The sequence below is a fragment of the Macaca mulatta genome, chromosome 1 (assembly GCF_049350105.2).
Source record: "Macaca mulatta isolate MMU2019108-1 chromosome 1, T2T-MMU8v2.0, whole genome shotgun sequence".
NCBI classification, from domain to species: Eukaryota; Metazoa; Chordata; class Mammalia; order Primates; family Cercopithecidae; genus Macaca; species Macaca mulatta.
In genome coordinates this window covers 218936518-218962073 of record NC_133406.1, presented here as the reverse complement: position 1 = coordinate 218962073, position 25556 = coordinate 218936518, and the positions used below count along the sequence as shown (strand labels likewise).

The window sequence follows — 25556 nt, the reverse complement described above, 5'->3', positions numbered from 1 at the left end:
CAGAGCGACTCGCGGGCGCCTGGGCCTGGCCGGGCGCCGGTCCCCGGGGCTCACAAGCTGGGTTCTGTGCCCTGCGCTGCGGCCTGGACTTCCTGCTTCGCCGGGCGCCGTCGCGGACATTTTGCGGTGCGGGGGGAGGGGAGCGGCGTTGCGGCCGCGGCAGGGCGGCGGCGGGAGGGCAACTCGCGGGCTGCCCGCGGCGGTGCCTGTCCGCGCTCCGCTCCGCGCCGGCCGCGTCCTCCCGGCGCGGTGGCCCCGAGCCCCGGGCTCCAGGCTGCTCTTCCTGGCGGAGGTCGAATTCCTAGCATTTCCGTCCGCTTCTCCAGCCCGCTCCCTGCCGATTCAGCTGAAGCTTCCCTTTTGGGGAGTTACCTAACCACCTCCCGAAACCGTAGTTCTGCTGCTTGGTTAATTCCTCTTGTCGGGGGGAAATTTTCTTTGTTCGTTTGTTTTTCCTCCCCTTTAAGTCCAAGAGAAATGCAGTGTGGAAGATTACGTCATCGCGGTATAAGGAGTGAGACTTAACTCCTGCAAGTCAGGGACTTAAATTCAGACAGCATTTTGCAGCCTTGGTCACCCAGTGGCTTGTCCTGCCTACTTCCCAACGCGTCGTATTCACAGATGATGTTTTGAAGCCTTGTTACTTGTGTTCATGACCGCCTTCAGTGCACCTAAAAGCCAGGAATGTTTAAAATCCCAGCATTAGTTTGTGTAAGGGAATAAAGTGTAAGACAGCACCGTCCACGGCCCCTTGCGTGGGCATTAACTTTAAATAGAGGCCCCTTTGACTATACTAGAATGAAGTGGGTTTATTTGTGGGAACACTTTTTCGGTCCAAAATGACTTTCCCAGACTGTTTGACTTCTCCTTTATGAATTATGGCATGCTGGGAACCTCCCTAAGTTGATTCAGGTGTACTTTTTGTGGCGAAGCTGTGTTGAAAAGAGAATCAGTTTATGCCAGATCTATGCTAGACATTTTAGTTTTGTTATTGAAAACGAGACTTGGATCTTTATGCAAAAAATTTAATATTTTCATTTTGAGATTACAGTTTTTATTTTTTTTGAGACAGGGTCTCGACGTTACTAAATATAATGGATATTGCACTCCCAGGCCGGAGTGCAGTGGCGCGATCTTGGCCCACCACAGCCTCCGCCTCCCGGGGTCAAGTGATCCTCCCACCTCAGCCTCCCGAGTAGCTGGTACTGCAGGCATGTACCCCCATGCCCGGCTAATTTTTGTATTTTTTGTACAGACAGGGTTTCGCCATATTGCCCGGGCTGGTCTCGAACTCCTGGGGTCAAGCAGAGATCACAATTTTTGTTCCGTAGAGTGTTTACATCCTAAATTTTATATCCTTCCGCGACTGCAATAGTAACATAGAAAAATGTTAACACTGCAAAGCAAATGAGATCCAATTGTGTAATGCATTGTTGTAAAGATAGTTCATGTCCGAACAAGTGCTTTCCCGCTGTTTCTCATTTCTGTAGAGAACAGATTGGTAAACACTTAAAAGGAATGTAGGTTCAAGGCAGCTTTCTGTAGTGTGTAGGCATTACAGACCATTGGATAAGTGTGGAACTTGGATCTTCTGAAATACATTTGTTAGCCTTGATGTAATATTTTAGGCATATAAAATTGGAACACATCTGCCATATTTTCTTGAACTTTCTATGTTTAATAACTTTAAATATCAATTTGTATATTTCCTTTTAGAAAATAACAGTAGTTTGAATTTATAGTTTATACTAAGATGGAGACACGAGATTGGTAATCTACTAAGTATTAAATGAGCTCGTTTTCAGTAATTTCTTCAAGACCAGAAAGGTATCACATCTGTTTACTCTTAAAATGTTTTCATGTTACAACCAATACCTGTTCTAACTAAGCTTAATTTTTTGGGAATCTAAGGCAGATGTTATAGCCTAGAGTAGTATGGGGACTTAAATAAAAAAAAATTTTTTTTTTGAGACAGGGTTTTACCCTGTCACCCAGGCTGGAGTGCAGTGGTGTGATCACAGCTCACTGCAGCCTCGGCCTTCCAGCCTCAACTGATCCTCCCACCTCAGCCTCTGCAGTAGCTGGGACTACCGCTGCATGCAACCAGACGCGGCTGATATTTGTATCTTTCGTAGACGTGGGGTTTGGTCATATTGTCCAGGCTGATCTGGAATGCCTGAACTCAAGCTGTCTGCCCCCGTTGGCCTCTGAAAGTGCTGGGATATAGACATGAGCTGCTGTGCCGCTGGCAGACTTTCTTGGAAGTAAAAGACAAGTTGTGCTTTTATTTATAAATGTATTTTAAATGCACTTCTCTGTTGTTTCAGAGTTTGTCTTTTTTTTTTTTTTGAGAGGGTGAGAAACACTTAATGAGCACCTTAGGCTACAGGGCTTCCTTTGAAGGAGAGAGAGGGTTAAATATTGCATTAACATATCTTCCATAAACATATCCCTCTATATTAAAATGCTTCATTTGGGAATTTTATGGTAATGCCTTATTCAGTGTTTTTTTCCACATAAATTTCATCATTAGATTGTAAGTTCTGTGAAGGCAGGGCTTTGGCCTGACATGGTCACCCCATTGCTAATGCCTAGAATACTGCCATACAAATAGTAGGTTTTAAGAAATATTTTTCAAGTGAATGAATTTGATGATGTCTGAGGGTTAACGTTTTCCCTAATATTCCATGGGTCTTTGTGCTGTGTTTCCTGAGACAACTTTTGTGCTTGGTCAGCCCATATCTTTATTTGGGCTCATTGAAGTAGTGATTACTAATCTACTTTTGCTTGACTTTTTCCATCTGTTTAGTTCAGTATCTTCTGCAGCTGCACTGTCTGGACAACTTACTGTCACTTAGAAAATCTGTGATGACGAGTTCCCTTACTCTCCTAAAAATTATTCACTTAATGTTTGTTTCCTTATCTTCCTTTATTTCTTTGTTTGCAAATAACTTTTGCCACTTGTTCACTACTGTATCAGATTCCTTGTCATGTTATGCTTTGTGTCTTACTAGTTTCTACTTTTAGTTTCTCATCCCTCCAGTCCAAAATATTTTTACTAAAGCAGTTTTCTATACTTGCCATTTCAGCTACCTCTGCTGCTGCTGCTATTTTAAGTCCTGAATGTCAAAACTCTTCTGGGACATTGATCTCAAACTGCTTATTCCATGAAGTGAAACCAGGCTTTCTGCCACCAGTATGGTGTCCCTCCTTGCAATTTTAGAAAAATATTTTTTAAATCAAAGATTTGGCATTGGCCATTATACTAAAGTCCAGAACAGTTTCTAATAGAGCAGAAAACTATATTGTTAAGTCATGGTATTCAGTAAGCATTGGTTCTCTGTCACCTGAAGAGCAACTCTGATTTAGGCTCTATTACTTACTGTTGTTCTGTAACGCTTTACCCTTTAACCTTGCATCCTTTTCTGTAAAATTAAGTCATTGCCATTTGCCATTTCAATTCTGCTGTGTGTTCTTGATTGATATATTGCTACTATAGTGATTAAAAGCATAGACTCTGGAACCAGACTGCCTGGGTTCACATCCTGGTTCTGCCACTTATTAGCCATGTGCAGTCTTAGTAACGTCTTTGTGACTCAGGTTTACTTCCTCTAAAATAGGGGTAGCAATAATGCTTACCTCACAGTGCTGCAGTGTTAGGAAGATTGAATTAGTTCATATATGTGAAGTGTTGAGGACTATTCACTGTCACATAGTGAGTGCCGTATAGATTTTTGCTCTTGGCACAACTCTGAGGACGCTTCCCCGCCATCTTTGAGAAGCTGTGTTTCCCTCAAACATAAACATTTTAATAACCATCCTTCTCCCGGACTAATCTGATGAATCCAAAAACGTTTCTTTTTTCTTTTTTGAGAAGGAGTTTTGCTCTTGTTGCCCAGACTGGAGTGCAATGGTGCGATCTCAGCTCACTGCAACCTCTGCCTCCCAGGTTCAAGCGATTCTCCCTCAGCCTCCTAAGTTTGCAGGCATGCGTCACCACACCCGGCTAATTTTGTATTTTTATAGTAGAGATGGGGTTTGTCCATGTTGGTCAGGCTGGTCTCGAACTCCTGACATCAGGTGATCTGCCCTCCTCGGCCTCCCAAAGTGCTGGGATTACAGGCCTGTGCTACCACATCTGGCCCCAAAACATTTCTAAATGAAGTGGGCATTGCTTTACTTTTTTTTTTTTTTTTGAGACAGTCTTGATCTGTCACCTGGGCTGGAGTGCAGTGGCGTGATCTTGGCTGACTGTAACCTCTGCCTCCCGGGTTCAAGTGATTCTCCTGCTTCAGCCTGCTGAGTAGCTGGGATTACAGGTGTCCGCCTCCACGCCCGGGTAATTTTTGTATTTTTAGTAGAGGTGGGGGTTTCACCATGTTAGTCAGGCTAGGCTGGTCTTGAACTCCTGACCTCAGATGATCTGCCTGCCTCAGCCTCCCAAAGTGCTGGAATTACAGGCGTGAGCCACTGCACCCAGCCTCCTTTACGTTTTTATCCATTATCTTTTTTTTTTTTTTTTTTTTTTGTTGTTGAGACAGAGTCTCGCTCTGCCGCCCAGGCTGGAGTGCAGTGGCCGGATCTCAGCTCACTGCAAGCTCCGCCTCCCGGGTTCACGCCATTCTCCTGCCTCAGCCTCCCGAGTAGCTGGGACTATAGGCGCCCGCCACCTCGCCCGGCTAGTTTTTTATATTTTTAAAGTAGAGACGGGGTTTCACCATGTCAGCCAGGATGGTCTCGATCTCCTGACCTCGTGATCCGCCCGTCTCGGCCTCCCAAAGTGCTGGGATTACAGGCTTGAGCCACCGCGCCCGGCCTCCATTATCTTTACCATTATCATAGAAGCAAAGGGTGTAAGGCCTCAGGTATGCAGTCTAGTCCGTGGACCTGGCAGCGTAAGCATCACCTGGGAGCTCATTTGAACTGGGATGAGGATTCATCCCAGTCTTACTGACTCAGAATCCTATTTTAATAAGATCCCCACATGATTTTTATGTGTGTATTAAGGCTTGAAGCACCCTCTTCAGGACTGCTAGAGTGATGTCTCAAATTTCAGAAACAATGTGAATGCTTTATTTCATTTTATTTTCCTACGGAAGCATAACCTGGTTTATTTTAGGCAGTGTACCAGAATTTATTGCAAGGATCATAATCTGAAAATGAATCTGAAGCCTATTTAGTTTTTAAAGGCATTGTAGTTTCCTGCCTATTATGTAGATTTGCCTCATGTCTGCTCGTTATCGGGAACTAATACATTGTTTAAAGTTTTTTTTTTTTTTTTTTTTTTTTGAGATGGAGTTTTGCCCTTGTTGCCCAGGTTGGAGTGCAATGGTGCGATCTCTGCTCACCGCAACTTCTGCCTCTCGGGTTCAAGTGATTCTCCTGCCTCAGCCTCCCGAGTAGCTGGGATTACAGGCATGTGCCAGCATGCCTGGCTGATCTTGTATTTTTAGTAGAGCTGGGGTTTCTCCGTGTTGGGGGGTTTCCCCATGCTGGTCAGGCTGGTCTCAAACTCCCGACCTCAGGTGATCCACCCACCTCGGCCTCAGCCTGGGATTACAGGCGTGAGCCACCGTACCCGGCTGAATTATGTATTTTTTAATTTAAAAAATATCTCTTTTTTAGAGATAGAGTCTTGCTCTGTCACCGAGGCTGCAGTGTGTGGTGTGATTATAGCTCACTGTAACCTTGAACTCCTGGGCTCAAAGGATCCTCCAACCTCAGCCTCCCAAGTAGCTGGGATTACAGGCACACACCACCACACTTGGCTAATTGTAAATATATATATATATATTTTTTTGTGGAGATGGGGACTTCTTATGTTGCCCAGATTGTTCTTGAACTCCTGGCCTCAGGTGACCTCCCACTTTGGCCTCCCAGAGCTGTGGGATTATAGTTGTGAGCCACTGCACCCGGCCTTAATTTTTTTTTTTTTTTTTTGAGATAGAATTTTGCTCTTGTTGCCGAGGCTGGAGTGCAATGGCGTAATCTCGGCTCATCGCATCCTCCGCCTCCCAGGTTCAAGTGATTCGCCTGCCTCAGCCTCCCTAGTAGCTGGGATTATGGGCCTGTGCCAACACAGCACAGGGCCTTAATTACACGTTTGAACTTAAGCGACATTTTATTGAAAACTAATTGTTGTGGAGAGGAATGGTCTAAGCATATGATTAGGATAATTCATATTATGAAAATTTAGGTGAAATACAGACTTGGCAAGCTTGTTGAATGTAAAAATGTTTTCTGCTTTCTTTGCTGACATCATATTTCCAATTTCAAGGGAAAATGTGAAGAACCAAAATCTTTTTCAGCTGCCCGCCTGAAAAAATTATTGCTATTTTTCTGTTCTTTTTTATTTGAGACGGAGTCTAAAAATTGCTCTGTTGCCCAGGCTGGAGTGCAGTGGTGGGATCTCGGCTCACCGCAGCCCCGCCTCCCAGGTTCAAGCAATTCTCTTGCCTCAGCCTCCCAAGTAGCTGGGATTACAGGCACACACCACCATGCCTGGCTAATGTTTGTACTTTTAGTAGAGACAGGGTTTCACTATGTTGGACTGGATGATCTTGAACTCCTGACCTTGGGTGATCCGCCTGCCTTGGCCTCCCAAAGTGCTGGGATTACAAGACGTGAGCCACCGCTCCCAGCGTGTTGTTACTTTTCAAGGACCAGATTGAATTAATTTTTTGATGTTTCCTTTTTCCTTCTTTAACTATTTGGTGTAGGAGAAATTGACTAGGACTGTCCCTGAGACTGGGGGATCAGTGTGTCAGGAACACCTGTGTTTATTACCTGTGTCCATTCTCTGTGTCTTCAGTGGCCATTTGAAACAGTCTACATCCTTTTCAGTTAAAAGATTATCAGTAGGCTGGGTGCGGTGACTCATGCTTTTAATCCCAGCACTTTGGGTGGATCACCTGAGGTCTGGAGTTCAAGACCAATCTGGCCAACATGGTGAAATCCCGTCTTTACTAAAAATACAAAAAATTAGCTGTGGTGGCATGCGCCTGTAATCCTAGCTACTCGGGAGGCCGAGGCACGAGAATCGCTTGAGCCCAGGAGGCAGAAGCTGCAGTGAGCGGAGATGCACCACTGTTCTCCAGCCTGGACGACAGCTGAGACTCCGTTTCAAAAAATTAAACAAAAAAAAAAACAGATTATCGCAATTCATTACTCCTTGTGGAAGGAGGAGAGGTGTCTGAAAACAGATCAAATGAGGAACAGATGATGAAACCAGAGGGGGATGGAGGTGGAGTAAACGAATATTGTGTTAATTAGTGTTAAGGAGTATGAGAGAAGAGGATAAATTTAGTAAAGAAAACATAAACAAGATTTCAGCTATGATTCATTTGCTTTGCTGGAAGACAGTTTAGGAGTATTTAATATTTTTAGTTTGTTTTTAAATCTGTATGAAAGCAGATGAAGAGGAGTGGGAAGTGAAAGAATAATGTTACTTGAATAACACTTATCTCTGGTTTCAGGGATTTTCATTACAACTTTACTAGTATTTGTTTCATTAGCTGAATACTGTTGGAGAAGAACTCAGTTTTAGATAAATTCTGAAATGGAATTAATACATTCATATTACTTACTTGCCTAAAAAACTTTTTTTTGAGACGGAGTCTCGCTCTGTTGCCCAGGCTGGTGTGCAGTGGCCAGATCTCAGCTCACGGCAAGCTCCGCCTCCCGGGTTTATGCCATTCTCCTGCCTCAGCCTCCCGAGTAGCTGGGACTACAGGCGCCCACCACCTCGCCCGGCTAGTTTTTTGTATTTTTTAGTAGAGATGGGGTTTCACCGTGTTAGCCAGGATGGTCTCGATCTCCTGACCTCGTGATCCGCCCGTCTCAGCCTCCCCAAAAAAACATTTTTATTATAGGGTTTAAGATTAACGAGATTTTAAAATGAGTGATTAGAATTTAAAGTGTGTAAAGTTTGGTTTATCAGATGACTTGAAAGGATAGTTTTATGAATATCAGTGTTTTTTTATTTTGCTGTTTTATTTGTGCTGCTTATTTGCTCTATTCATCATAGGGGCAAAGGGAATGTTAGCGATCATCCTAATAGTTGATAAGCTAGTAAAGATGAAGGTAGGGGGTAATTTTAGAGTAAGGCCTGTGTGGCTTAGTGTGTTTCAGAATATCTGAAAGATGTTTCCATGGGCTGGGGTGTCAGATAAATTAGAAACCTAGCTGGGCAGAGTGGCTCACGCCTGTAATCCCAACACTTTGGGAGGCCAAGGCAGGCGGATCACCTGAGGTCAGGAATTTGAGACCAGCCTGGCCAATGTGATGAAACCCGTCTCTACTAAAAATACAAAAAATTAGCTGGATGTGGTGGCAGGTGCCTGTAATCCCAGCTACTTGGGAGGCTGAGGCAGGAGAATAGCTTGAAGCTGGGAGGTGGAGGTTGCAGTGAGCCGAGATCGCACCACTGTACTTCAGTCTGGGCAACAAGAGCAAAACTCTGTCTCAGGAAAAAAAAAAAAAAAGAAACCCTTTATTATATCTTCATCATGGAAATCATAATGTATATAAGTTTATTTTAGAGGGTTAGAGAAGTTAGACTGTCAATCATTTTAACTTGATGTTTCCTTTTTTTTTTTTTTGAGATGGAGTCTTGCTCTATTGCCTAGGCTGTTAGTGCAGTGGCGTGATCTCGGCTCACTGCAACCTCTGCCTCCCGGGTTCAAGCAATCCTCCTGCCTCAGCCTCCTGAGTAGCTGGGATTACAGGTGCCTGCCGCCATGCCCGGCTAAATTTTTGTATTTTTAGTGGAGATGGGATTTTACCATGTTGGCCAGGCTGGTCTCAAACTCCTGACCTCAAGTGATCCGCCCACTTCGGCCTCCCAAAGTGCTGGAATTGCAGGTGTGAGCCACTGTGCCCGGCCTAACTTGATGTTTCTTAAACTTGTTTGATGGAGTTTCATCCTCCCCATCACCCCCATGGAACACCCTTTTTTTTTTTTTTTGAGAACGGATTCTTACTCTATCACCCAGGCTGGAGTGCAGTGGCATGATCTCAGCTCACTGCAACCTCTGCCTCCTGGGTTCAAGCGATTCTCCTGCCTGAGCCTCCTGAGTAGCTGGGACTACAGGCATGTGCCACCATACCCAGCTAATTTTTGTATTTTTGGTAGAGACGAGGTTTTACCACGTTGGTCAGGCTGGTCTCAAACTCCTGGCCTCAAGTGATAATGCCTGCCTTGGCCTCCCAAAGTGCTGGGATTACAGGCATGAGCCTCCGTGCCCTGCTGTTTGACCCATTTAAAAAATGACTTGTGGTTTATAAGACAAATTGTCTGAGAATCTGAATGTAGGTACTTCTGCCTTGTCAGCTAGAGCAAAGAAAGTCTAAATAATCATTGTTTTGTAGTTGGCATCTCATCTCATAACTTTTAAAAGAAAGGTTCTCAATTTGTCAACGTTTGCTGCCTAGGTAATGTAGTGACTTCTTTTATGCTGCAAATGTATGCTTGTTTAGAATTTCTGAAATAGGCTGGCATGATTTCATTCTTGTAGACTTACGACTAAATTACTCTGTACTGATTCTGAAAAGATTTGTCTTTTTTTTTTTGGTTCATGTATTAAGAACATAAGTTGCCTGGTCTTAAGAGTTTTTTTCTGGTTGGGTGTGGTGGCTCATGCCTGTAATCCCAGCACTTTGGGAGGCCGAGGTGGGAGGATTGCTTGAGGCCAGCAGTTTGAGACTAGCCTGGTCAACATAGTGAGACCGTGGCTCTGTTAAAAAAAAAAAAAAAGAGGATTTTTTCCGAATGTGTCCATTTGTCTGTGGTACAAACCTATCCTCTAATTTTTCAAACCAAAAAACTTCTTTGTAACTTTCTCCTTAAACCCTCCACCTTCAATCTGATGACCTATTCTCTATTTCTATGCTACTACCCCGGGACAGATCCTCCATTTCAATCTTAAGATTATTACCCTAGTTTCTTAGCCGAGTTCCTTGACTATCTGTTTGTCTTTGGTAGTCCACCTTGGAATACAGGTACAATATTGATACTCCTAAAACGCTGTTCATGGATATGAAAGAAGTGACTGTTCTGCCTAGATTTTAGAGTCTATGTGACTTGGACTCATGGTTTTTTTGTTTCTTTCTTCCACTTTGCATGCTTGGTTGTGCTTTTTCTCCTGATACTCCCATCTAACTAGAGATTTATTCTCACATTATTCTAGATTACTCTCCCATGTTTACTCTGAAAATCTGTGGCACTTGTAGTTTATAGTGTAGAATTGTAGCGATCTGAGACTACTACAGTTGTTAGTCTGTTCTGCTTATAACCAGTAAAGTATGCTAGATGACGTATGATGAACTTTCTAGCATAGTATTTGGCACGGAGTAGGCATTTAGTAAATTATTGAAATGTTTTAAAGGCCTTTGAAGGCAAGATTTCTCTTACCCAGGGTAATGCTGTAATAGGCATTTAGATATCTTACTTCGATAACTTTTGTAATAAGTTAATAGAGTTGGTTCTTGGAAGAACAAAATCCTATTTTAACAGATATTTTAGGTCCTAATTTGTGTCCTAATTAGAGAGGGTCTGTTAGGTGCTTGGGATCTTGTTTAACTGCACACATACCGGCACAACTACTGTTAAATTTCTTTTGTGCTTTTTTCCCCCTTTAGAACAAAAAAGGGTTTAACAGTTGTGTGCTTTTAATAACATTGTATTACCTTGTTGGTAGCCTCCACAACCTTTTTTTTTTTTTTGAGACAGAGTCTTGCTCTTGTCACCTAGACTGGAATGCAGTGATGCCATCACGGCTCACTGGAACCTCCACCTCCCGGGTTCAAGTGATTCTCGTGCCTCAGCCTCCCAAGTAGCTGGGATTACAGGTGCGAACCACCACACCGGCTAATTTTTGTAGTTTTAGTAGAGATGGGGTTTTGCCATGTTGACCGGGCTGGTCTCGAACTCCTGACCTCATATGATCTTCCTGCCTCGGCCTCCCAAAGTGCTGGGATTACAGGCGTGAGCCGCTGCGCCAGGCCTTCACAATCATTTTTAATATGTTTAACGTTTCATCCTGTGGTGTATTACTACTTAATTTTCTTTTTTTTGTTACATTAACTGTTTTAATGGTATAGCATGTCATTGTTTCTTGATAAAGTATTTTCTTCTTTTTGGATAAATTACCTGAAGTGGAAATATATGTGTAGGGCATCAAAAACAAAAACAAAAACCTTGTGTTTTCCTAATATTTTGAGGGAAAATCTTACTGTAATCTTTCTTCCCTTCTAATCAAATACTCTGTGAATGCTCTTTTTTTTAAACTTTTTGAGACAGCGTCTCGCTCTGTCACTCAAGCCCGAGTATAATGACGTGATCTTGGCTCACCACAGCCTCTGCTTCCTGGGTTCAAGCAGTTCTCCTGTCTCAGCCTCCTGTGTAGCTGGGAGTACAGGTGTGTGTCATCGTGCCTGCTAATTTTTGTATTTTTAGTCAAGTTGGGTTTTGTCATGTTGGCCAGGCTGGTCTGGAACTCCTGACCTCAGGTGATCCGTCCGCCTCGGCCTCCCAAAGTGCTGGGATCACAGGTGTGAGCCACTGTGCCTGGCCTTGTGAGTGCTCTTACTTTGTTTTCAGGGGAGTATGATTGACTTTCACTTTGATGGAGTTTAGAACACAGACTGCTATAGAAGATTGCCTAGAGAAGATTTTTTTTTTTCTTTTTTTTTTTTTTTGAGAGTCTTCGCTCTGTTGCCCAGGCTGGAGTGCAGTGGCGCAAGCTCGGCCTACTGCAACCTCCACCTCCCGGGTTCAAGCGATTCTCTGGCTTCAGCCTTCTGAGTAGCTGGGATTACAGGCACTTGCCACCACACTTGGCTAATTTTTGTATTTTTAGTAGAGATGGGGTTTCACCATGTTGGTCAGGCTGGTCTCGAAATCCTGACCTCAGGTGATCCACTCACCTAGGCACTCTGGGATTACAGGCGTGGTAGAGAAGATTCTAATTGCCTGCATGTTTGGATTATTATTATTATTATTATTATTATTATTTTTGAGACGGAGTCTCGCTCTGTTGCCCAGGCTGGAGTGCAGTGGCACGATCTCGGCTCACTGCAAGCTCCGCCTCCCGGGTTCACGCCATTCTCCTGCCTCAGCCTCCCGAGTAGCTGGGACTACAGGCGCCCACAACCGCGCCCGGCTAATTTTTTGTATTTTTAGTAGAGACGGGGTTTCACTGTGGTCTCGATCTCCTGACCTTGTGATCCGCCCGCCTCGGCCTCCCAAAGTGCTGGGATTACAGGCGTGAGCCACCGCGCCCGGCATGTTTGGATTATTGATAGAGTTCATAGTTGAGTGTTAAGTGCTTTTTGCAGAGTGACAACCTGTGATGGTGATACTATTGTCTATTTTACTAAAGAAGCAAGGCTTAAAGAGTTTTAAGTAGCTTGCCCAGAATCACACAAGAATGGGCATATGAGCTTTAGGGCTGCTTGATTGAAAGCATATCCTCTTCACTGCAACTCTGTAACAGTCTTCCTTGGGCATGTTAGAGACTTGAGAAATACTAGCTGTGTGATTAGGGTATTTTGTCTCTTAAAATAGGGCGAGGTGGGTTACAGCCCTTTCTGTGATACTTTGAATCTCTTGGCTACAAATGTGACACTTATTAAATTAAATTGCTCTTTGAGATTGGAGTGAAGGGATTTCTGAAAGGATTGATCAAATTAGCAAATAACCCTGTATAGTAGAAGCAAGGATTTTTCTGAATTCCCTGTTATTCATAGTATTTAGATGCTTTTACTTAACTCTTCTAATCTTTTTAGGGCTGTTTCTGCAAGTTTTAATTTTTAATAAGAATAAGGTGCCATATTAGGTATTTACTCTCTGTTACTAGTTGCTTTATATACATTACCTCATTTCTCTGTAGTGGTCTTGTGAATTAGATGTCAATTTGTAGACGAGAAAGTTAAGGCATAGAAGTGAAGTAACTTGCCAGGATCGTACACATTGAGGTGGAGTTAAGATTGGAACCCATATTTGCTTGTCTTTAAAAATCTCTTTTTTTTTCTCTTTTGGTCAGAGTCACTGTCAACCAGGCTGGAGTGCAGTGGCATGATCTCAACTCACTGCCACCTCCTCTTGGGTTCAAGTGATTCTCAAGCTTTAGCCTCCTGAGTAGCTGGGATTGTAGGCATGTGCTACCATGCCTGGCTAATTTTTTGTAGTTTTAGCAGAAACGGGATTTCACCATGTTGGCCAGGCTTGTCTTGAACTGCTGACCTCAAGTAATTGACCTGCTTTGGCCTTCCAAAGTGCTGGGATTACAGGCCACTGTGCCTGGGCGTTTTTTTCGTATTACTACTTTAGTCAACAAAGTTTTAAAAGACATTTAAGAATTTTATTTTTTCCTGCCTTTAATATATTGTTCAGTATTGTATTGGCTGCATTGGGAGGGGGAATAAAGAAGTATAAGCCTAGGCCGGGCGCGGTGGCTCAAGCCTGTAATCCCAGCACTTTGGGAGGCCGAGACGGGCGGATCACGAGGTCAGGAGATCGAGACCATCCTGGCTAACACGGTGAAACCCCATCTCTACTAAAAAATACAAAAAAAAAAACAAAACTAGCCGGGCGAGGTGGCGGGCGCCTGTAGTCCCAGCTGCTCGGGAGGCTGAGGCAGGAGAATGGCGTAAACCCAGGAGGCGGAGCTTGCAGTGAGCTGAGATCTGGCCACTGCACTCCAGCCTGGGTGACAGAGCTAGACTCCGTCTCAAAAAAAAAAAAAAAAAAAAAAGAAGTATAAGCCTAGTCGTTCCCTCAGAGAGCTTAAAATCTGTTAGAGGGGCTGGGTGCAGTGAGGTGGTGCATGCTTGTAGTCTCAGCTACTTGGGAGGCTGAGGTGGGAGAATCGCTTGAGCGTAGGAGGCAGAGGTTGCAGTAAGCACAAATTGCACCACTGTGCTACAGCTTAGGTGACAGAGTGAGACCCTGTCTCAAAAAAAAAAAAAAAAATCTGTTAGAATAAACATTAGGCATATGTGACTAAAAATAACATGGTTAATTACTTCTGTGATTCATTTATTCAGTGCGTCCTGTGTGACTGGTATTGAGCTATTTTGTGGGCATACAGCTGTTACTGCCTTTATGGAGATTTCCTTATTTTTAAAAGTCTGTTTCTACTGCCATATAACAGATAAATGGGATAATTATAGATTATGACCTTACAATAAAGGAAATAAGGTAATATGATAAGAGTGTAAGGAGGGAGGGCACTATTGCCCTGGATAATGTGGTCAGGGGAGGGCTTTGGGAGGAGATGATGATTTGAGCTGAGATCTGGAGAGTGAGAAGCCAAAAGCTTTAAGAGCAGGGGCAGGAGTATTGCTGGTAAAGACTTGAAGGCATGGCCGGGTGCAGTGGCTCACACCTGTAATTCCAGCACTTTGGGAGGCCGAGGGGGGCAGATCACCTGAGGTTGGGAGTTTGAGACGAGCTTGACCAACATGGAGAAATCCCATCTCTACTAAAAATACAAAATTAGCCAGGTATGGTGGCACATGCCTTATAATCCCAGCTAGTTGTGAGGCTGAGGCTGGAAAATCACTTGGACCTGGGAGGCGGAGGTTGTGGTGAGCAGAGATTGGGCCAAAAAAGACCTGAAGGCAGGACAGAGCCTGGCACGTTTGGGGAGGTAAAGAGACCTATGTATAGAACATGGAGAGTACAGGGGAACGGAGCATGAGAAGGTTTGAGAGCTAAGAAGGGCCTTGCGGTGGGTTCTGTTTAGTCCGTTTGGGCTTCTTTAACAATACCATAGACTGAGTAGCTTGTAAATGACAGAATCTTATCACAGTTCAGGATCCTGGGAAGGATGATATTGGGGTGCTGGCGTATTTGATGTTTGGTGAGGGCCTGCTTTGTGGTTCACAGATGGTTGGTTTTTTCTTTTTCTTTTTTTTTTTTTTTGACAGAGTCTCACTCTGTTGCCCAGGCTGGAGTGCAGTGGTGCTCTCAGCTCACCGCAACCTCCACCTCCCAAGCAAGCGATTCTCCTGCCTCAGCCTCCTGAGTAGCTGGGGTTACAGGCGTACGCCACCGGCTGGTTTTTGTATTTTTAGTAGAGGCAGGGTTTCACCATGTGGGCCAGGCTGGTCTTGAGCTCCTGACCTCAGATGATCCGCCCGCCTCGGCCTCTCAAAGTGCTGGGATTACAGGTCTGAGCCACTGCGCCCAGACCAGTTTGTTCCTTTTTGCTGTGTCCTCTTGCATGGTGCAAGGGGTGGGGGAGCTCTCTGAGGTCTCTCATAAGGCCCCTAATCCCATTTGGGGATGAGGGGACTCTGCCCTCTTGACCTAATCACCTTCCAACAGTCTCACCTTCTGACAACATCACACTGATGATCAGGTGTCAGCTTATTAATTTTGGGACACAGACATTCTGATCATAGCAGGAAGTCAGGTGGTTGGGGCAGTTTTGATACCTGGACTAGTTAGGAAAGGTCTCAGAGAAGGAGGGGTTTTGTAGTGGAAGGGTAGCTTGAAAATAGGGTAAGTTGTAAGGCCAGGTACCCAAGATTTGGCTGAGATGGGAGGATCCCTTGAGCCCAGGAAGGTTGAAGCTGCAGTGAGCCATGATTGAGCCACTCCACTCTGGCCTAGGTGACAGAGTGAGACCCTGTCTCAAACAAACAAACAAACAAACAAAAAACCAAAAAAAACCTCTTTAGGAAACCTGTATATTTGAAGATCAAGGGCTAAAAATTCACTCAGTACCATTTAGCAGAGGATGTATAACATCCATTACACATCCGTTTTAAAAACAGCATGTTTCTAAAATTATACATGTCTTTACAAATAAACGTTACAGTATTAATAACTATAGAGGCACCATTAGGACTAGTTACAAAACATGCTGCTAAACTTTCTCAAGGCATCTCTGAGCCATCTCTTAAGGTGTCTATTTTGATCGTGGGGCTTTAAGAACATTTTCTTTGCTTTAATTAGTTGTAGGTCTCCATTTTCATTGTCTTCATCATTGGCTTGACCTCCCTTTTTGGCAAACATTTTTCCTGTTGTCCCCACCAAGGTCTCATTTTCTAGCCATTTCTTCTAGCCATTTCTTTTTTTTTTTTGAGACGGAGTCTTGCTCTGTCGCCCAGGCTGGAGTGCAGTGGCGCGATCTCGGCTCACTGCAAGCTCCGCCTCCCGGGTTCACGCCATTCTCCTGCCTCAGCCTCCCGAGTAGCTGGGACTACAGGCGCCCACAACCGCGCCCGGCTAATTTTTTGTATTTTTAGTAGAGACGGGGTTTCACTGTGGTCTCGATCTCCTGACCTTGTGATCCGCCCGCCTCGGCCTCCCAAAGTGCTGGGATTACAGGCGTGAGCCACCGCGCCCGGCTCTTCTAGCCATTTCTTCTTCTTCTTCTGACACATAAAATTCCACTGTTCCATCTTCAATATCTGCTTTGTTCTTAGTATTCATCTGAAGCATTAATTTCTCAACCTCAGGAGTAAATCTGATGAATGACATTCCTTCCATAGAAATGATCTTCACATAACAAGAGATGCTCCTCTTCTGTTAGGAAATTCTTTACTTTTATTAAGCTCTAGCAAATCTGAGTACCAGTGCTCTTAACTAATTTTATTTTCTTCCTCTTCTAGTCATTTCTTAGTTTTTGAGTCCAGTCCTCTTTGCATGAACTTCATGTGCAGCAGGTTCTTGGAGAACTTGGTCTTGTGCTCTGGTGCCATGCTGGCTTCAGCTTGTGCTGTGTTCTGGCTACCTGCTGTTTCTTAGTTAAGAGACTAGAATGAGAAAGTTACATGTAAGGATGTGAGTTGATAGTGTTATTGAAGGACCATGATGCTTGTTTATTGTTTGTGTACCCCACTGGAATTGTTGCTCCAAGAGGGCGTGAACTTCGTTATGCGAATTATGGGGTATGCCTACATATAGGACAAAGCTTGGCACATGGTAGGTGCTTAGTAAAGACTTGTTGAATGAATGAGTAAATCTACAAGTCTTGAATATTTTGAGGAAAAATTTTATTGTAATCTCCATTTTATTTTATTTTTTTTGAGACGAAGTCTCACTCTGTCTCCAGGCTGGAGTGCAGTGACACTATCACGGCTCACTGCAACCTCTGCCTTCTGGGTTCAAGCATTTCTGCCTCACCCTCCCAAATAGCTGGGACTACAGGTGAGCACCTTCACACCCGGAAAATTTTTGTATTTGTGGTAGAGACCAGGTTTCGCCATGTTGGCCAGGTTGGTATTGAACACCTGACCTGATCTGTCCGCCTCAGCCTCCCAAAGTGCTGGGATTACGGGTGTGAGCCACCACTTCTGGCCGAGACAGGGTCTTCCTCTCTTGCCCAGGCTGGAGTGCAGTGGTATGACTAGAGCTCACTGTAGCCTTGACCTTCCTGGCTCAGTTGATCTCTCACCTCAGCCTCCCTAGTAGCTGGGACTGCAGGCACATGCCACCACTATTTTTGTTGTTGTTGTTGTTGTATTTTTTGTAGAGATGGGGTTTTGCCATGTTGCCCAAACTGGTGACTTCCTGGGCTCAAGTGATCCTCCTGCCTTGGCCTCCCAAAATGTTGGGATTACAGGCGTGAGCTGCCACACCTAGCCTTGGTAGAACTTTTTTTTTATTTTTTGTTTTTTATTTTGAGATAGCGTCTCTCTGTGTTGCCCAGGCTGGAGTGCAGTGGCATAATCTTGCCTTACTTGAAACCTCCATCTCCTGGGCTGAGGTGATCCTCAACCTCCCAAGTAGCTGGGACCACAGGCACGTGCCACCGTGCACAGCTAATTTTTGTATTTTTGGTAGAGATGCAGTTTTGCCATGTTGCCTAGGTTGGTCTTGAACTCCTGGCCTCAAGCAATCCACGTGCCTTGGCCCCTCTAAAAGTGCTGGGTTATAGGCGTGAGCCTTGTGCCCAGCCTCTGGGTAGGATTGTCTAAGCAATGTTGTATTCTTAGTTGAACATGTAAGAGGTAAAGTAGAGATTCCTCTTCAAAGACTCCCCCCACCGATCTAATTCAAAATAAATAGTAACTTCTCTTAAAAGCAAAATTTATTCAAAGACCTGTGCTAACATTCTTAAATATCTGCTAGCCGTAATAAATAAGTCAGTGTACTTTATGTTCTTAGCTCCCATAATTTAGCCTAAATATTTGCCCTGGCATGCTTATATTGGTCCAAGCAAGCATCAGGTCATAGCCTCTTCCTCTTCCTTATTGGAAGGTGTTTTTGCCTTTCTCAGCATTCCACAAGTTACTTCCTCCTTCCTTTGTTCTCCTCTGCCTCTTTTTTTTTGGGGGGGGGGATGAGTCTCCATCTGTCACCCAGGCTGGAGTGCAGTGGCACGATCTTGGCTCACTACAAGCTCCACCTCCCAGTTTCACGCCATTCTCCTGCCTCAGCCTCCTGGGTAGCTGGGACTACAGGTGCCCGCCACCATGCCCGGCTAATTTTTTTGTATTTTTAGTAGAGACGGGGTTTCACCATGTTAGCCAGGATGGTCTTGATTTCCTGACCTCATGATCCACCTGCCTCAGCCTCCCAAAGTGCTGGGATTACAGGTGTGAGCCACTGTGCCTGGCTGCCTTTGCCTCTTTTTAAAAGTTGTAAGTTGCTAGCCTGTCAGGACAAATACAAAATGTGAGGTCTCGTTCCAGCCAATAAAAACCGGACACAGCAGTAGGATAGACGCATCAGGTTATAAGTGACCCTGTCTCCTTTGCTTGGTATACCTTCATGGCAAAACTGCTGGCAAGTGTACCCTTTCTGCAGAAGATATAAATGGCCTTGCTGAGAAAATGAAATTTATGTTCAAATGCTATTTCTTTACAGCACCGAGGAATAAGCATTTCTTTTTTTTTTTTTTTTTTTTTTGAGATGGAGTCTCTCTTTGTCGCCCAGGCTGCAGTACAGTGAAGCGATCTGGGTTCACTGCAAGCTCCGCCTCCCGGGTTCACCCTATTCTTTTTTTTTTTTTTTTTTTTTGAGACGGAGTCTCGCTCTGTCGCCCAGGCTGGAGTGCAGTGGCGGGATCTCAGCTCACTGCAAGCTCCGCCTCCCGGGTTCACACCATTCTCCTGCCTCAGCCTCCCGAGTAGCTGGGACTACAGATGCCGCCACCTCGCCCGACTAGTTTTTTGTATTTTTAGTAGAGACAGGGTTTCACCGTGTTAACCAGGATGGTCTCGATCTTCTGACCTCGTGATCCGCCCGTCTCGGCCTCCCAAAGTGCTGGGATTACAGGCTTGAGCCACCACGCCCGGCCGGGTTCACCCTATTCTTCTGCCTCAGCCTCCTGAGTAGCTGGGACTACAGGCACCCGCCACCATGCCTGGCTAATTTTTTGTATTTTTAGTAGAGATGGGGCTTCACCGTGTTAGCCAGGATGGTCTGGATCTCCTGACCTTGTGATCCACCCGCCTCGGCCTCCCAAAGTGCTGGGATTACAGGTGTGAGCCATCGCGCCTGGCCGGAACAAGCATTTCTAACAAACATATAAGGCCAGCTGTATGCTTTTTGTTACGTATCTTCTGTGATATAGAAGCAAACAAGAAAGTTTTGCAAACAAGACAGTTGTTAGCACACCTGCATACATGTGAATGCATGGAATACATTCCTGTGGTTTGAGTACTTTTGGTTGCCTAAAAATCACATGCATGGGCAGATGTTTAAAAAATTGAACATTAGATATGCTACTATAACTTACAACAGAAGATTATATAAGCTGCATTTTCCAAAGTGGCTGGATTTGACAGGAGAGACAACTAGTTCTGATTTTATTCTGTTTAATCCCACAACCAGACTAGTCCTTCTGTTGAACTGATAAGGAAGATTGTGAAATTGAGTCATTCTCTTGATTTCTGTAGTGCCTCTTCTTTTTTGTATCCTAAGTATGAAAATGGGTTACTTCAGGGGCAAATGTATTTCACGTGAAGACAACTTTACTTTTAGTGTGCTTTGGATTAGAGGGAATGTGGTGTCAGAAAAAGAAAATTCAGTTCTGATACTAACAGTTTACTAACAGTTTTATTCTGATACTCCCACCCCACAGTTTAAGGGCGCAGTCTTGCAAGACCGCCCTCACTTTAGGCAGCAGCTACAAATGCAGTGCCTAGGCTACCTACACCTCTGCCCGGTAGACTACGAATTTTGGGATTCCCATGGCCCTTCTTAGGTTTGATTATTAGGTAGAATGACTCACAGAACTCAGGAAGACATTTTACTTACCTTTATGCCTTTGTCATAAAGGATACAACTCACGAACAGCCAAATGGAAGAGATATATAGGGCATGGTTGTGGGTGGGGAGGGCTTCAAGTGTTGCCCTCCCAGGACCTGTTTTCCCCTCACCTTGAAATGTTCACAGACCTGGAAGCGCTCCAAATCTCCTGTTCTGGAGTTTTCATAGAGCTCAGTTTCCAGCCCTCCTCCCCTCTCTGGAGGTTGGTGCATGGGGCTGAAAGTTACATCCCTCTAGTCACTTTGTCTTTCTGGTGACCCAGCCCCATCCTGAGGATTCCTCGCATGCCTTCCACTGCCACCCTGTCACTTTGTTAACATAAATTCAGGTGGGAATTTGTTATGAAAAACAAAAGACACTCATCACTCAGGAAATTCCTAGGGATTTTAGGAGCTCTCTGCTAGGAACTGGGGACAGATACTAAATATTGCCACAGTGTATTACCAAAAATCTGGCTTGCCTTTTATTCACAGTTACTATTAATACTTGACATAGTTTTATAAGGGATGTAATCTGATTGAGAACATAAGTTTTTTTGTAAAACTTATTAGCAAGTATTTAATCTCAGATCTTAAGATTGCTGTATGTGCCTAGAATGAACGGGCACGGGAAAATAGGGCATTTGTAGCTGGGAGTCTCCCCTTCCTCCATACGGATCGTTTGCTCGGGGATTGTCTGGTGGAGTTTAGATGGCAGCCAGCCAATCATAATGATACCATAGAGAGGGTTCCATAGCCTTTTAAAAGCTATAGCGCATGGACTTAAAATTTCAGGCGCTGTAGCTCTGAGGTTCTCAAAGGATATTAGGATTCCCCTAGTGTTAAGAACCTAGAAGAGGGCCAGGTGTGGTGGCTCGTGCCTATAATCCCAGCACTTGGGAGGCCAAGGCGGGTGGATCACCTGAGGTCAGGATTTCGAGACCAGCCTGGCCAACATGGCGAAACCCAGTCTCTACTAAAAAAAAGTACAAAAATTAGCCACACGTGGTGGCGCATGCCTGTAGTCCCAGCTACTTGGGAGGCTGAGGCAGTAGAATCGCTTGAACCCGGGAGGCGGAGGTTGCAGTGAGCCGAGATCGCGCCATTGCACTCCAGCCTGGGTGACAGAGCAAGACTCTTGTCTCCAAAAGAAAAAAAGAAAAGAGAAAAATAAAAAAGAAGATACGGGTATTGGAAGAGTAGATGCCAGGAAGGAAAGAAGGAAGATATACCTTATTATTTCACAATTTTATTTCCTTATGATTGGCAGAATCATTTAAAAAAAATTTGAGACAGGGTCTTGCTCTGTCACCCAGGTTGGAGGGCAGTGGCACAGTCATAGCCAACTGCAGCCTTGGACTCAAGCAATCCTCCCACCTCAGCCTCCCTGGTAACTGGGACTACAGGTGTGTGCCACTTCACCCAGCTAATTTTTTATTTTTGTAGAGATGGGGTCTCACTCTGTTTCCCAGGCTGGTCCCACACTCCTGGGTTCAAGCAGTCTCCCCACCTTGTCTTCCCAAAGTGCTGGGATTAGAGGTGTGAGCCACCATACCTGACCCTGCAAAATCATTTTTTATGCTGTAAGTTGCCCAACTCCAATTCTAAGTTGTGGTACAAATGAACTTCACTGTTAAAAAGAGGTAGGATTCAGTTATTGGTGCAAAATAACTTTTCTTTTCTTTCTTTTTTTCTTTTTTTTGAGACCATTCTGTCGCCCAGGCTGGAGTGCAATGGCGCTATCTTGGCTCACTGCAGTGCGCCTCCGCCTGCCGAGTTGAAGCGATTCTCCTGCCTCAGGCTCCTGAGTAGCCGGGACTACAGGCGTGTGCCACCACGCCCAGCTAGTTTTTTGTATTTTTAGTAGAGATGGGGTTTCACGGTGTTGGCCAGAATGGTCTCCATCTCCTGACTTTGTGATCTGCCTGCCTCGGCCTCCCAGAGTGCTGGGATTACAGGTGTGAGGCACTGCGCTCCGCGCAGAATAAATTTTCTGGTTAGCAGAATGGTAATTGTTTCTATGTGGCCTCTTTGCTGCCATAGTGGTTTGACATTATTCAATAGGGAATTAACGTAGGGTATATGAACATGTCTGGCCTATATATATTGCAAAACCCAAAGTCTCTCCCATGATTGCTCCCTTTACCCACCCCAATTTGTGGAGTATCTGGTGACATTAAAAAAAAAAAAAAAAAAGAAATAGAGGCCAGGTCTTACTATGTTGCCCAGGCTGGTCTTGAGCTCCTGAGCTCAAGTGATCTTCCCACTTTGGCCTCCCAAAGTGCAAAGATTATAGGTGAGCCACTGTGCTGTTTAATATGTGTGTTAAAGGGCAAAACTACAACAAATTTCAATCTCCCTTGGCTTTATTGCGATTTTAGAATTTGGCAATGCTTCATTCCACAAAACAGAGTAAGTGTTCGAAGGAACTGAGCACAAGAGGTTGGCTTAATAGACAGAAGAGCTGAGAAAAGGGGAAGCAAAGAACAAAGGGCCTATTAGTTGTTTCAAAGCTACCTTTCTTGTAAGGCAGGGACAGGGAGAAGACAGAACAATAGAAAAATAACATATTAGTTAATATCAGGTTACTTCAGGCTGCTTTTTTTGTGTAAGGATTAAAGCAGAGGGAACTTCATTATCATTCCAGTTGAAGATTGGAAGTGGCCTGTTTGGAAAACTGGCTGTCATCTCTCCTGTTTCTCAGAAGGTCAGATAACAACTAAATTTAAGTTTAGTGATGTGAAACTTTAGCATGAGTGACTCCATTTTGATTTTTAGTCTGGTCACTTGGGGCCTAGTGCAGGAGATTAGTCTACTACGGTAGCCTCCTATAGTTTTATTTAACACATGAAACAATTATTAATACATGCTGAATACTTTGCAGAATAGTCTTAATTAGAACTTGACTCTGAAATGACCATCTTTGTAATGGTAACTCTACATTTGACTACATTTGTACTGAGAACAATTAGTATAATTGTCCCTTGATATCACAGGGGATTGATTCCAGAGCTCTCCAAGGATACACAATCCTGGAGTGCTCAAGTTTCTTATATAAAATGTCATAGTACAGTTAGCCATCTGTATCTTTGGGTTCTGCATCTGTGTAGATGGAAGGCTGACTGTACTGTAATTATCTTGGAGATAAAAGGTGTTATGAGTTTCTAAGAAGTTTGCGAATTGTTGCTGTTTTAAAATTCCTTATATTGACTTAAAGGTACCATTAGTTGTTGAAGACTAATAATTAACATTTACTAAGCATGTACTGTATGCCAAGCACTGTTGCAAGTTCTTTACATGTATTATGTTAGTTTACCTTATGAGAAAGGTAGTACTGTTTTCATTTTTAGAGAAGGGGAAACCAAGCTACACAGAGGATGAATAACACAGAGGTTGAATAGCTAGAGTGTGGTAGAGCCACTCTGACTCCAGAACCCAGGCTTAACAGGGGACTCACAACCAACCAGTTTGTAACAAATTGCTGAGCAGTCAGGTTGAGAAGTCTAAGAAGTGGAAGATTTGTAGATAAATAGAAAGGGGAAGAGCAAACTCTTATCTTACTCCCTTCTCCCAATGAAATTCAGTAGTTATGTGCAGGGTGAAAAACAGGAAATGAGCTTGGCCCCTGTTTTTTGCTTCCTCTTCTTTATTTTTGCTTTCCTCTTTGCATTGCTGGTAACTCATGGATATATACTCGTCACTCCACTAGCACTGATTATATTTGTTTTGATTAATGTCACTTCTCAGTGTAGTGTAATGTAATGTTTAGTAAGAGCAGGTACTTGAGGTTGGGCACGGTGGCTCACACCTATAATCCTAGCACTTTGGGGGGCCCAGGCAGTTGGATTAGTTGAGGTCAGGAGTTCAAGACCAGCCTGGCCAACATGGTGAAACCCTGTCTCTATTAAAAATACAAAAATTATCCAGTTGTGGTGGCGGGCGCCTGTAATCCCAGCTGCCCTGGAGGCTGAGGCAGGAGAATCGCTTGAACCCGGGAGGCAGAGATTCCAGTGAGCAGAGATCACGCCACTGCACTCCAGCCTGGGCCATAGAGTGAGTCTCTCTCTCTCTCTCTCTCTCTCTCTCTCTCTCTCTCTCTCTCTGTCTCTGTCTCTGTCTCTCTGTCTTACTGCCCTCCAGCTTGGGCGATAGAATGAGAGTCTCTCTCTCTCTGTCACTCACACACACACACACACACACACACGCAAAAACAAAACAAAAAACAAGCAGGGACTTGAGAGTCAGACTGCTTGGGTTTAAATTACAGTTCTACCACTTACTGGCTGAATAGCCTTGGCTTGCTTACTTGCTGAGCTTCACTCTTCTTGCTTGTAAAATAGGGATAATATAGCACATCATAGGCTTTTTGGGAGGATGAAATGTGTGAATATGTGTAACATGTTTTGAACAGTACATGGCACTTAGTAAATGCTGTATAAGTGTTTGCTGCTTACTATTATTTGAGAGTGCTTTTAGATTTAACCAGTAATTGATCTTAGGGATGAGGGTTGTTAACCTTTAATGCTGTATTAGTATGGGTGCTTCTTAGTGCATAAAAGGGAAAGGAGAAGGAAAAAAGAGATATAAAAGGAAGTTGAATAAAGAAAGATAAATATGGCTGGCTGCAGTGGCTCATGCATGTAATCCCAGCACTTTGGGACTTTGGGAGGCCAAGGCGAGTGGATTGCTTGAGCCAAGGAATTCAAGACCAGCCTGGGTAACAGTGAGACCCCATCTCTTAAAAAAACCCAAACCAAAACCAATACAAAACAAAAACCCAGCCAGGCATGGTGGCATGTGTCTGTGGTTCCAGCTACTTGGGAGGCCAAGGTGGGAGGATTGCTTGAGTCTGGGAGGTGGAGGTTGCAGTGAGCTGAGGTTGTGCCACTGCACTCCAGCTTAGGGTATGGGAGTAAAACCCTGTTTAAAAAAAGAAAAATATACTGCAGATAATTTTGATGAGGAACGGGAGAGTGTGTATTTCCTGTAGGTTACTCACACTAGTGTAATTTCGTGTTCTTGATTTTTGCATCCTTTCAACAACTCGCAGTGTGCCAGTCTAGAAGTGCTCAGTGCTAGAAGTATAGTGGTGCTTGAGGTACTATAGGTTCATTTACAGGGATGTTAATAGGCGTTTATAAATTGTTATGATTAATTGTTGTGAATGGTGCTATAGGAGCATGGTGGCATCTGACCAAGAGTTAGGTGGTTCTGTATTTTTATGTTTAATTAAACCCTTTTAGGATTATAATTTAAATTAATTTACATATAAATAAATCTTAAAATTTAGGTATATATTGGGTGGTATTTCTTTTTATTCTTTCAGAAAACTGTTAAAGTATTTCATT

The 25556-nt window shown here is 44.0% G+C and overlaps 1 protein-coding gene, 1 long non-coding RNA gene and 1 pseudogene across 11 annotated transcripts in view; 1 reads left to right on the top strand and 2 right to left on the bottom strand.

Annotated features, from left to right (window-relative positions):
• Nucleotides 1-25556, top strand: part of CDC42 (cell division cycle 42) — a 41376-nt gene that overhangs the window by 435 nt on the left and 15385 nt on the right. For 2 of the 10 annotated variants that reach the window (XM_077984425.1, XM_077984699.1), the window contains exon 1: nt 3088-3196. The exons of 3 other annotated variants lie outside the window; for them this stretch is intronic. The gene's annotated coding sequence lies outside the window, so the exon portion shown is untranslated. Of the gene's footprint in view, nt 1-2324; nt 4340-8603; nt 8863-11299; nt 11418-20076; nt 20559-22855; nt 22916-25556 lie in introns of those variants that run through there. 5 more of the 10 variants (XM_077984768.1, XM_077984472.1, XM_077984384.1 and 2 more) reach the window with 5 other exon arrangements.
• Nucleotides 5919-25147, bottom strand: LOC144335429 (uncharacterized). The gene is made up of 2 exons (XR_013406283.1): nt 25026-25147; nt 5919-6316 (listed from the first exon to the last, which is right to left on the bottom strand). It is a non-coding gene; the product is annotated as an uncharacterized LOC144335429 (long non-coding RNA).
• LOC100427029 (M-phase phosphoprotein 6 pseudogene) lies at nt 15857-16847 on the bottom strand (annotated as a pseudogene).